The sequence below is a fragment of the Orcinus orca genome, chromosome 16 (genome assembly GCF_937001465.1).
Source record: "Orcinus orca chromosome 16, mOrcOrc1.1, whole genome shotgun sequence".
Classification (NCBI taxonomy): Eukaryota; Metazoa; Chordata; class Mammalia; order Artiodactyla; family Delphinidae; genus Orcinus; species Orcinus orca.
In genome coordinates, this window is record NC_064574.1 from 39,227,615 (window position 1) to 39,240,556 (window position 12,942).

At 41.3% G+C, this 12,942-nt stretch overlaps 1 long non-coding RNA gene across 4 annotated transcripts in view; it reads left to right on the forward strand.

Annotated features, from left to right (window-relative positions):
• Positions 1-12,942, forward strand: part of LOC117203899 (uncharacterized) — a 398,345-nt gene that overhangs the window by 16,676 nt on the left and 368,727 nt on the right. The gene's annotated exons all lie outside the window — the stretch shown is intronic.

Here is a 12,942-nt window from a genome sequence, read left to right on the forward strand (position 1 = left end):
ATACAGTTCTAATAAGAGTGTATATTGTTATGGAGAAAATTATTTCAATAGAAAATGCACATCTCCTGGATTATATCTAGTTCTTGGAAAATTGCAAAATGTTTTACCACCTCTATTTCCCACTTCCTCCTCCCTTCCTGTGACTCTATCCATGGCCACGGGGGAAAAAGTAGAAGCAGAAAACAAGGAAGAATGGACATTGTGGTCCCCTCAATTTAAGGTGTGCCTTTGAGTCAAAATAGAACAAATCAATAAGTAAATGTTACGTGTGTCAAGTCTTCATTCAAAAGGCATTTGGAATGTTTTAAGACAAATATATTAGAAAAAAGCTGAAAATGAAGTGGAATAGAAGTAACAGTTTGTATACTCTGTGGAAAAATACACTGTGGAAAATATGCCCCCCTCCCAAATAAGTAAATGAACAGTATGTTGAATTCTGAGAAGTCCTAGTCATTTGTTAGAGGTAGGACTTAAACTTGGATCTGATTTTTTTTAAACCAAAGAGAAGAAAAACACATGGCCAGCTACCTAGTTTACATAAGCAGAACTACTCTTTTCAGAAAAATATACCTGTTTCATTTTCTAAGATTTGAGAGGATCTGTTGTTTTGATTTTACTTTGTATTTTTTTGTTGTTTGTTTTGTTTTACTTTCTCCATGGGCTTTTAACATCAGATTCTGATGATAGAGACAGAAATAAATTCTTCCATCCTATCCCCTTTACAATTTGCTGTGGTTTGGGAGGCTCATCTCATACGAGGAGATGTTATGGTTCCCCACTGCACATTCACCTCTGACATCCTATACCTTATTTTTAGTGATGTGCCCATTAGCCTTTGCTGCGTAAATAAGCTGTTCCAAAACTTAGCAGCTTACACCAACATTTATTTGCTCACAATTTTGTGGGTTGGCAATTTGGGCTGGGCTAGACTGGGCCATTCTTCAGCCTGTCTTGCCTAAGTTCCCACTCATGCAGCAGCTGCCCCTGGCTGCTGGTTGGGCAGGATGACCTCACTCACATATCTGGAGGCTGGTGGGCTGAAGCCTCAGGTGCTATGTTTTTCTCTCATTTGGCCTCTCCAGGAAGCTAGCTTGAGCTCATTCAAACTGCTCTCTCTGAGTTCCAAGAACAGCAGAGAAAGAGCAGGCCTCAATATGCAAGCTCTTTTCAAGCCTCTCTTTGCATTATATTTGCTTAGGTCCCATTGGCCAAAACAAGTCACATGACCAAGCCCAGATTCAAGGGGTGGAGAAATAGACTTCTCTTTTAAGGGTAGGACCTGCAATGAATTTATGGCCATTTTTTTGCATTCTACAATGCAAGTTTATTGCTGCCGATGAAGGGAAGGGACCACCATACCCTTGTTTATACTGTAGCTTGAAGAAAAGAACTATAGCTTCTACTCTCTGCATAAAATCCTATGTCCTAGAAGGAGGTCAACTGTGGGGCTTGTGAGATGCTCTTTTAGAAACAGAGGAATTCACTTCTCTAGTCGCTGTGGCAGGGAATGAGAAACCACATGATCTAAGAGGTGTGGGAGAGTAAGGAGAGATAGAAAAGACACAGGTGAACATTGTGTGTGTGAGAAGGTTGTTTTACATCCATGTGGGGTGAGAGATGAATAAACCTGTCTTTCGGTGTTAACCAGTTTTTTTTTGTTCTTTGCTTTTTGGAGAGCAAAGGAGAATTACTGAACAATTTCAGACTTTTATGAGTCATTTTTCCCAATCCACACCAGGTGGTGGAGTAAGATAGAGTCAAAAAGATTATCACGAAGCATTCTTTCTTCGGCAGGACCTTTCAGGGTGCCTTGTTTTATTTCTGACAGTTTCTCAGAGGCGTCTCCAATGTTCTCACAATCACAATCCTCTTAGTGACCATGTGGTGTCTGCCATATTCCCTGCTTCAGTTCCCTGCAGGGATGTCAGCTGCCGAGGCCTCTGATGCTGCCAAACAGCCTTTGAAGATTCTGAGTATACTCCGGTGCTGATGCAGGCTTTGTCTCCCACCTGTAATGAAAGTGCTAGCATCAGCATCGTTGGGTTGGCAGGTGCCCCCTTGTGTTCTTAATAAAGCGCTTCCTACAATAGCCACCTATAGATTTGCTGATTCTTATATTTGGTTTATTTGGTTCCTTGACTCAGTTGGATGAGTTCTCCTGTAGTATTTGTTTCGTTTCTCATGCAAATAGAGCTGTGATGGACCTGCTCACAGGTCCTTCATATAAACCTTGTATCAATTACCTATGGCTGTGAGATTCTATGTAACAACCAACCACAAAACCTCAGCTTTGGGTCACCTGAGTGGCTATGGCTTGGTGTATAATGATAATCTACCTATGCTCAGCTGTGGGTAGTCAGGTGGCTTTGTTGAGCTTGGCTGTGCCCTTTAACATATCTGGGGGGGGGGGGAGCTTAGATTGAGGGATGTGGCCCCACTCCATGTCATTTCCTCCACAGCAGGCGAGCTCAGGTTTGTTCTTATGCCAGTGGCACGGCTCCAAGAGAGGGCACATGCTCACAGCCTCATGAAGCTGAGGCTCAGAGTCTCCACCATGTTACCTCTCCTGTTCAAAGCAAGTCACCAAGCCCCTAGGATTCAAGGATGAGGAAACAGACTTTATCTTCTTGATGGGAGGAGCTGAAAAGTCACATCACAAGGGATATGGATTTGGGAAGGGCAGAGAATTGGAGCCATCTTTGCAAACAATCTAACACATCCGAAAACCTCTGAGTCTTGGGTGAGTGCAGGTTGGCAACCCAGACAACTTCAAATGCATGTTAGAAAGATTAATTTGGTAATCCTTCTAGAAGGTGGTAGATAAACTGATTGGGGTAATGGGAGGGGAGGTTGGTGTAACCAGCAAATGGCTTTGCTTTAATACAGTAGGGTCTAGAACAGGGATAGCAATCAGGCTGCACACCGTGTGACCCATTTGTCATAAATGCCTTCAGTGAGGAGTTGAGGAGAATTATGTGGCCACTTTCCTGGTGAACTGAAAACCGAGGCCTGATGGATTGGCCATGGTCATTGAAGGGGGGAGTGACAGCACAATCCCAGGTATTTGCCATTTTTGTCCTATCAAGGGCAGTGGCAGTGAGGTTAAAGAGCCTTATGAAATTAACGAGGAGGTGGAATTATAAAGTATTAATGATCAAGTGTAAAGGAGGAAAACTCTTATTCTAGGATAATCCTAAATTTTGGATTCAGGTCCTATTGAATGATAATGTCATTTCTTGAAGTGGGTCATAGTATACAAGGAGTAGACTTGATTCAGTATTGTATAGGTCAGTCCTGTACCCTATCGTATAAGGAGCACATATTTTTTTGTCACCTGTTGGTGTACAACAAACCAGCCAAAAGCTTAGAAGTCGTGATGGTTAATTTTATGTGCCAGCTTGACTGGGTCATGGGGTGCCTAGGTATTTGGTCAAATGTTATTCTGAGTGTTTCTGTGAGGATGTTTTGTTTTTATTAGCAGACTGAGTAAAGCAAATTGCCCTCCCTGATGTGTGTGGGCCTCATCCCATCAGCTGAAAACCTGAATAGAACAAAAAGGCTGACTTACCCTGAGTTAGAGGGAATTCCTTCTGCTTAACTACCGGGGAACTGTGACATCGGCTTTTTCTTGCCTTTGGACTCAAATGGAAACATTGATCTTTCTGGGTCTTGAGTTTCCTGGCCTTTGGACTGGAACTACACTGTCAGTACTCCTGGTTTTCAGGCCGTTGGACCCAGACTGGAACTACCCCATCATCCCTCCTGGGTCTGCAGCTGGCCGACTCACCTTGTAAATCTTGGGACTTGTCAGTTTCCATAACTGCATGAGCTAATTTCTTATGATAAATAAATAAATTAGTAATCAAATAAATAAATATTTTATACATACATGCATATCCTGTTGGTGGTTCTTCTTGTCTGGAGAACCCTGTCTAACAATGCAGAAGCTTAAAACAACAACCATTTTACTTCTCAGGATTCTGTAGGTGAGACATTTGGACAGGATGGAGTGGGGATGCTGGGTGACATCTGGGGCCTCTAGCCTTCTCCCCCTGACCTCTCCCTCTACCTGCTCTCATAACAAAGAAGTCTAGTCTGAGCTACTTTAGAATTTGGCAGATGCCTCCCAGGAGTGAACATTCTAAGAGGACAAGTTCTTCTTAAGGCTCTGTTTCCACCATGTTTGATAACGTCCCATTGGCCAAAGAAAGTCCAGTGGCCAAACCCAGGGTCAGTGTGAGAGGGGTCTACACTAGGGCATGGGTGCCTGGAGATGTAGTTTGTTGGGGCCACCAAAGTTAAAGTCTGTCACTGTGGGGAGGTTTGATGCCCCATCTTGGGTGTGTTGGCTCTGATGTGTCTATGTGATGTCAAAGTAGGGAGAGTCAGGTAACAATATGGGTCTGAGGCTAAGAAAAGATAATTTCTTATTAATGGATAGAGACATTTGGAAATCATGAATACATAGGGGTATATGAAAATATTCCACAATCAGTACAACATGGACATCAACCAGTCAGAACAGATTCTGACTATAGGCTTGAAGCAGGGTCTCAGGGGTCACCTGTTACGCCAGGCATTTTGCCTTTAGTTATTGGATCATTGGGAGGTGTCAGGAGTACCAGGAGAGGAAGCAGGACAGTCAGGGTAGTGGGAGGGCACGAGGCACCGACTATTTACCAATTGGCAGGAAATATTGCAATACTTCGGCAACTGGTCTGAGTATACAAATGACAGACCCTGTATACAAACGACAGCTGAAGCCAGGGACAGTATGGTTAACATTGCATTGGGATAGGGCATAAGGTTAAGCTGTATGATTGACCTATATTTATCCACTTCTGGTTACAAAGAGCATAATTTTGTATGTCAACCTAATCCAAAATGAGGCAAAACTAGGTCTAAAGTGGACCCAAAAATTTAATTAACAGGCAGTTGAGCCCCCAAAGGAAATCGAAAAGAGTGACTCTGTGGAAGCCAAAGGAGGAGCACAGGAGAGGGAGAGAAGGGGTAAAAGTCTTGAAGACTATGTAGTAAAGTTCAGGTGAGAGAAGAATGTGTGTATTTTTTTTAAATTATTTTTATTTTTTAAATTATTTTTTTCTTTTTATTGAATGAAACACTCTTTAAATTCTAGAGTGCTTTACAGTTTTCAAAAGTTTCACACACGTTATATGATTTCATATAATCCCATAATAACCCTTTTTCTTTTTCCCCTACCCTACATTGCCTCTCCCCCCTTCCCTCTCCCCACTGGTAACCACTAGTTTGTTCTCTATATCTGTGAGCCTGCTTCTTTTTGTTTTATTTACTAGTTTGTTGTACTTTTTAGATTCCACATATAAGTGATACGATACAGTATTTGTCTTTCTCTGTATGACTTATTTCCCTTAGCATAATGCCCTCCAAGTTCATCCATGTTGCTGCAGATGGCAAAATTTCATTCTTTTTTATGGCTGAGTAGTATTCCATTGTGTGTGTGTGAGTATGCCACACCTTTTTTACCCATTCATCTGTTAATGGGCACTTAGGTTGCTTTTATACCTTGGCATTTGTAAATAATGCTGCTATGAACATTGGGGGTGCATGTATCTTTTTGAATTAGTGTTGGTTTTTTTGGATATATACCCAAGTGGAACTGCTGGGTCATAGGGTAGTTCCATTTTTAGTTTTTTGAGAAACCACTATACTGTTTTCCACAACAGCTGCACCCATTTATGTTCCCACTATGTACAAGTGTTCCCTTTTCTCCACATCCTCGCCTGTTATTTGTGTTCTCCTTGAGCATGGTGATTCTGACAGGTGTGAGGTGATATCTCATTGTGGTTTTGATTGCATTTCCCTGTTAGCAATGTTGAGCATCTTGTAGTGTATCTGTTGGCCACCTGAGGAGGTGCATTTGGTAATTAGGAGGCCATTGGTGACGTTGGTGAGTTCAGCTACAGGGAAATGATCAGGGCAGGTCATGTTTCAGAGGCTTATGAAGCATGTGGGAAGTGAGAACTTGACAAAGGTGAGTTTAGAATAATGTTTCCAGAAGCTTTGTGTAATAGTGAGGGGGAAAAAGGGGTAATTGATTGGGAAGTAGGGTTGGGGAAGATTGCAATTTTTAAGATGAGAAAGAGTTGCCCATATTTATATGAAGAATGGAAAGATAACATTTAAAGATCCTTCAACTCAATGTTGTAAACTAATTTGTTAAAAAGGTAAGATGTTGAGTGGAAAGAGCAAAGTCCTGGGATCACGAGCCTGGGGCCCTTATTCCAGTGTTTCTAGTCTTGAGGGCCAGTTTGGCCACTTCATAACAAATCTTTCTTTGTAAACAGTGGTTCTCATCTTGATTGCACAGTAGGATGACCTGTGGGAGCTTTGAAAATGCTCCACGCCCAAATCTCACGCAGACAGTTACATCAGAATCTATGGGATGTACCCAGGCTTCAGTATGTTTTAAAGTTCCTACGTTATTCCATGTATGTTCGAGATTGAGAACCACCACTGCTTTAGAATGTTAGTTATTTATCTCCTATTCCCTCAGCTTTGGTGTTTTAGTCAACAAAGTCCCGCTCAACATTTATCACCCTCAGTACCAGCGGTTCCCATGACAATAGAGGCCATTGCAGACCTTCCCTCAGCGCAGTGATTCTCAATCCAAGCTGCATGGTAGAATCTCCTAGGCTACTCACAATACAGTGGTGCCTGGGCCTCACTCCAGAGACTTTGATGTAATTGATCTGGGTTGGTTTATGGGTTGAGTTTTGTCTCCCCAAACAGATATGTTGAAGTCCTAATCCGTAGTACCTCTGAAGGTGACCTTATTTGGAAATGGCATCTTTAAAGAGGTAATCAAGTTAAACTAAGGTCTTCAGGGTGGGCCCTAATTTAATATGATTAGTGTCTTTATAAAAAGGAGAAATTTGAATACAGAGGAGACATGCAGGAGGGAAGATTATGTGAAGAGACATAAAGAGATCACCATGGTAAGATTCAATTGGAGTTATGCAGCCACAAGGAACATCTGGGGCTACCAGAAGCTGGGAGAGGTAAGGAGGGATCCTTTCCCTACAGGTTTCAGAGAGGGAACCTAGATTTCAGACTTCTAGTCTCTGGAACTGTAAGACAATAAATTTCTGTTATTCTCAGCCAACCAGTTTGTGATATTTTTATGGCAGCCCTAGGAAATTAATACAAACAGGCTTGGATATTGATAGTTTTTAAAGTGGCCCAGGTGATTCTAATGTGCCAGGATGGATTTATTGATTTTTGTAACTATTAAACAACTTAAATGTATAGCAGGTATAACCCAAGTAGAAAACAAAGGCAAAATGAGTTTAGGAGCCATGCAAACCTAATTATCACAAGTCTAATATTTAAAACTTAGTCACATGCTGAGTAATTTTAATGCCTAGTAATATATTTCTTCTTAACTTACGGCTCTGTATTGTAAGAGAGGCATTTGCCGTCTTGCTCCTCCGCAGTTCCTTGCCTGGATACTTATTTTTAGCGTAATTTTTCACCTTGAGTGATGAGATTCTGGATTTCCACTTCACATGTGCTTTACAGGTCACCTCATGGTGTATTCTTTATTTTTCATGCCTAAGGGCACCGTCTAGCACCTTTCCCTGTTGGACTTTATCCTGTTCATTTATAATGTAACGTTTCTCCAATTTGTCAAAGTTACTTAGAATTCTGATCCTGCACTCCAACATTCTAATTCCTAGTACTAAAGGAGAGTCCCCAGGACAATTGAATTAAGAATTATATGAACTCCAGGAAGAATCAATTTGGAGAAGATCAGATAATGGAAGGGTTATTATGGGCTGCATTAAAGTGAAAAGATGTATAAAAGATAAATGGTTAGTGCATGAATTATACAAAGAGTTCCTTAAGCGAGATGGTAGGATCAGTCCTTGTCCAGACATCATGTGAGATTTGGAATCTTGCCGCTGTCCCTCAAAGTGTGCTCCACAGACCAGCAGCATTGACATCACCTGGGAGCTGGTTAGAAATGGAGCATCTCTGACTCCATCCCAGATCTAGTGAATCTGAATCTACATTTTCGCAGGGTCTGTAGGTGAAGCGCATGCATCTTAAGTTTTGAGACACATGATGTAGACACGGCCACTACCTTGAAGAGCTCACTGAGTAATCTGGTTGAACTTGGTAGATCAGTGTTTCTCCAAGTGTGGTCTGGAGGCCCAGCTGCATTTGAGTGGCCTTCAACACTTGGGAAAAGACAGGATACATTTGGCCCCTTCACAGACCTCCTTAATTGGAATCTTTGGGGGTGGGACTCAGGAATTTACATTTTTTGATAAATCACCCAGGGGACACTGATGCACATTAAAGCTGGAGAATCTCTTCCCTAGAACAATAAACATTTATTTTGCTTGAACACACCTGAGGAATGTGACACCCGCCCCAGCCACCTTCCCTTAGTAACAGTGGTTCGTAAGAGCAGTGTTATGGGGGTGGCAGCTGCAATCTCCTAGACCAGGATCATTCAAAGGACGGTCCATTGGTCAATCAATAGCACGGCTGTCTCCTGGGAGCTTGTTAGAAATGCAGAACTTCAGACTTCACCCGTATCTCCTGTTATGGGATGAATTGACTTCCCCCATAATTCATATGTTGAAGTTCTAATCTCCAGAACTTCAGAGTATAATCATATTTGAAAGTAAGGAATTTAAAGAAGTAATTAAGTCTGGTTGTCTGAGATCTGCAGACATCTTCAGACCAACATTTAGTAGCAGCTAGTAGATTCGACAGGACATTATTCCCTTAATGAGTTGTAGATCAGGGAAAAAAATATTTATTTATTCAGGAGCCTCTGTTTGGCTTATATCAGTAATCTTTAGTAAATGAAGCTCATTTAGCACTTCATAAGTATGTTTGAGCTTGACTCTATCTTTCTGGCTCACAGCAGCCCTCTAAGTTTAGTCAACACCTTCCTGTAGACGCTCCTTTGATCTGTTCATAAACTGTTCTCGCCTGCTGGGTCCTGACACACGTGTCCATATAAGCACACATATGCACATGTAACCATCAGCAAGGAAAAAAATTAAACAAAGGTGAGTCACAGAAAGACTCCAAAATGGCACGTGTATCTTAAAATACCTTTACAGATGTGCTCATTGTTGAGAAACTGCTTTGCGCAAACCTAAATCCAGCCTGATTTTTTTTTTTTTTTTTTTGGTTACAATATAATTAGGCTCTGAGTCAGCTTTGAATCTTATGTTAATGAGACCCCCTACAGTCTTGCCTCATACCTTCAAATTAGAGATTGATCTATAATTAATATGGCTTATAATGCCAGTGTCTGAGACAAAAGAGATCATTGGGCGGCTGGGGAGGGAGAGGAGAGAGGTGTACCACATACCAAGCTGGCTCCTGGTGACAGAAGCAGGTGTCTCTGGGTAGTATTTCTGCTGGCTCAAGCACTTCTGATGAGGAAAGCAGCTAAACTGCCCCTCTGAGGTCTTAGGAAGGGACATGGGTGCTGCAACTAGCTTCCACCCTTAGCAAAACATCCCTGCTCAGAGAGACCCTGGTTGGCCCCTGCATGAGTTTTCCAATCTTACACTGAACTGCCTTTGAATTCTGAAAAAAAGCACCAGGACGAGGAGTCATTGTTTTTGTTTTTTTCCAGCTATTTTTGGAGCCAATGTGACCTCCCTACACTGTAGTTTTACAGCCTTGAAATTCCCAGTGATTGGAAGAGAAGAGCACTTGCTGATTAATTAAAATCCAATTTTCTCTTCTATCCTAATTGCAGCAGTAGAGGGAGAAAAAAGGAAGAGTTACTATTCCAAAAATGAAAATGATCCCTAGACTGTTTGGGCTTATTATGAGCTCCATGTTACAATTTGTTTTAAATTGAATCAATAGAATAAACATGGAAATAAGCTCTGTGAAATCATTTATTTTTAAAAGATTTAAATGAGAGCCTGCATCATTTTGTTTAAAATTTTTTAGACTCTGCCTGGGTAGACTTCTTGATAAAGACAAAGGAAAAAAGAGAGCCTCAGGTTTGGGGGGTAGGGCTGGGACCGTCCTGTAGGTCTGCCCGTGTGTAGCTTTATGACCATGATTTTGAACCCTGTTTAGGACCCTGCAGTGGATCAATCCCTGTTAGCACAAGAGATGATCTGGAATCCTACCCCCCAACACACAGATCTCAAAACATAATTACTTTCAGTTCACTTTGAATTTTTGGACTCTGTGTGATACTGAAGAGTTGGGGTGGCTGAACTGAAACACAGGGAATCATCAGAGGGGCTGGGATGGCTCTGTCCCCTGATTTGGTGCTGAGCATGTGGGCTGCGGTGGGAAGGGCATCAGTGTGGGAGGTGGTGACCCAGCACCTTGGGATGGGGGCTGGCTGTCCCAGGAATTACCTGGTTCACTGGTTCTCATGGGAAGGGAGAGGTGATTTTTACCTCTTCTCTTTCCACAAAGTCTTTATGTAATCTGTAAAGTTTTATAGCCTCTAGTTGGAGCCTGGGGGTTTGGGGGAAGGGAGGAGTGGTCAGTAGTGGACACCTGGGCAATTTAAAATTTGCACTTTGTAACTGTCCTGTTTAAATGAGTGAAGTACAATATATTGCTAAGTGTAAAAAAGTAGGTTACAAAGTTGTGTATGTATATTTACATTTACAGAAAAATTATATTATCTATATTTATTTATATGCCTAATATTTATATATTTATGTATATATTTATACATATGCATATTTCACGTAAAGTACGTTATATATAACATATACACATATCAATGTTATATATATGTACATATTTGTATAGCTATAGTTTTTAAAGTTTTTAAATATATGTATATATATTACATGTGTGAGTGTCATATATAGTATCTGTATATATGCATATATAATACATACCATAAATATGTAGGCATATTTACATTTCTATATATAAAATATGTATAAATATGTATATAAATGTGTATTTACATTTTAAAAATGTTTCTTACATATACAGCAGTGTGTATGTGTATATAGCTGGATAGGATATAGAATATACATCAAAATATCAAATGGATAAAGTGGCTCTATCTGGAGAGCAGGATTGTTGATCACTTTTATTTTCTTTGTATCTTTCTATATTTTCTCAATATTCTGTGATGATAAAGTATTGCTTTTGCAATCATAGAAAAGTCATTAAAAGGGAAAATAGAGAGGCCTTTCTGCATATCTTGGGCATCTCCAGGACAATTCTTTTCCTTCTGTGATGAGTGAGGGCTCCTGGTTCCCCAATCATGAGTTCCTTTCTTCATCTCAGATTGTCATCGGTGTCCTCTGGGCCCAGGGAGCACAGTCTGCAGGCTACAAGGGTTTGAAAGGCTCTAGGATGGGTCCCTGTCTTCCTCCCCTTCCCCCTGGCATGCATAAACTCACGCATCTGATATGATCACAGAGAATCCCCAGGGTCCCTTAAATGGTCCTGTTCTTTGTGTTCACTGATGCTGATCTGATTTATCATATAGTGTCTTCCATCCCTCAATATTTCATAGCAGACAAGGGGGAAACAAAGCTGTATCTAATATACACACGTGAAGCTCAAGTTCTGGACCAGTATTCTCATGCGCTTAGGGACTGGGAGGGCCTTCAAACAAGATCACAGGCTCCCACCCCCCAGAGATTCTGATTCAGTGAGTCCGACGGAAGCCTGAGGTACTGCATTTCCAACAAGTCCCCAGGTGATGCCCAGGCTGCTGGACCACCCTTCTCCAAGTGTGGACCCCACTCCAGCAGCACCAGCAACTAAAAGTCTGGGATTTCCACCAGTGGACCCTGGTTCTCAGGCCTTCAGACTTGGACTGAATTGTACCACCAGCTTTCTTTGTCCCCCAGCTTGCAGACGTCAGATTGTGGGACTTGGCCTTCAGAACTCTGTGAGCCAATTCCTATAATAAATCTCCTCTTATATATATCTCTATATTTGTTCTGTTTCTCTGGAGAACTCTGACTAATACACTATTTCCAGAACACTTTCATCACCTCAGGTAGAAACTCTGTAACCATTAAGGTGTAACTCTTCAGCCTCAGCATCCCCAACACTTGGTCACCCCTAATCTACTTTCTGTCTCTGAATTTGCCTGATTTAGGTAACACATATAAGTGCAATCATGCAATATTTTTCCTTTTGTGTCTGGCTTATTTAACTTAGCATAATGTTTTCAAGGTTCATCCATGTTGAAGCTTGTATCTGAATGTCATTCGTTATAAAGGCTGAATATCATTCCATTGTATGTTTAGACCTCATTTTGTTTATCCATTCATTTGTAGATGGACACTTGGGTTGCTTCTACCTTTTGACTATTGTGAATAGCCTGCTATGGACATTGGTGTATATGTATCTGTTCAAGTCCCTGTTTTCCATTCTCTTGGGTATATATCTAGGAATGGAATTGCTGGATCACATGGAAATTCTATCAGTATATTTTACTGCTTAAGGAACTGCCAAACTATAAACCATTTTACTTTCTGGGGGCCCTTTTAAAGTCAAGAATTTTTAAAAAGCCTTACATTTACACATACAAAAAAATATTCTGCTACCTTCAGGATGAGGTGATGTCTTCCCTCTTAGACATAAGTTGGTGGCACCGTCATCCTGCGAGCGTATTGCCAAAGCTTCTTTCAGAACTAGTGCAAGGGAGGGGCTTGGAGCTTCAGTTTCATTAGCTTTGTGATAAGTCCATCTCTGTATATTTCCATCCAAGAACAACTACTTTTCATTTGCTGAAAATCACTGAAGTTCTGATCTGCAAATAAAATAAACTGAAAAATTGAAGAGTTATTTTTGGTGTTCCTGGGGACTAGCATCTTGATCGGGCCTTGGCATTCCAGCCCATCTCTTTGTCACATTTGGGTTGACATCATCCCTTAACTGGCCAATCCTCAGCCCACTTTAGACCCAGCCAGGAGGGGC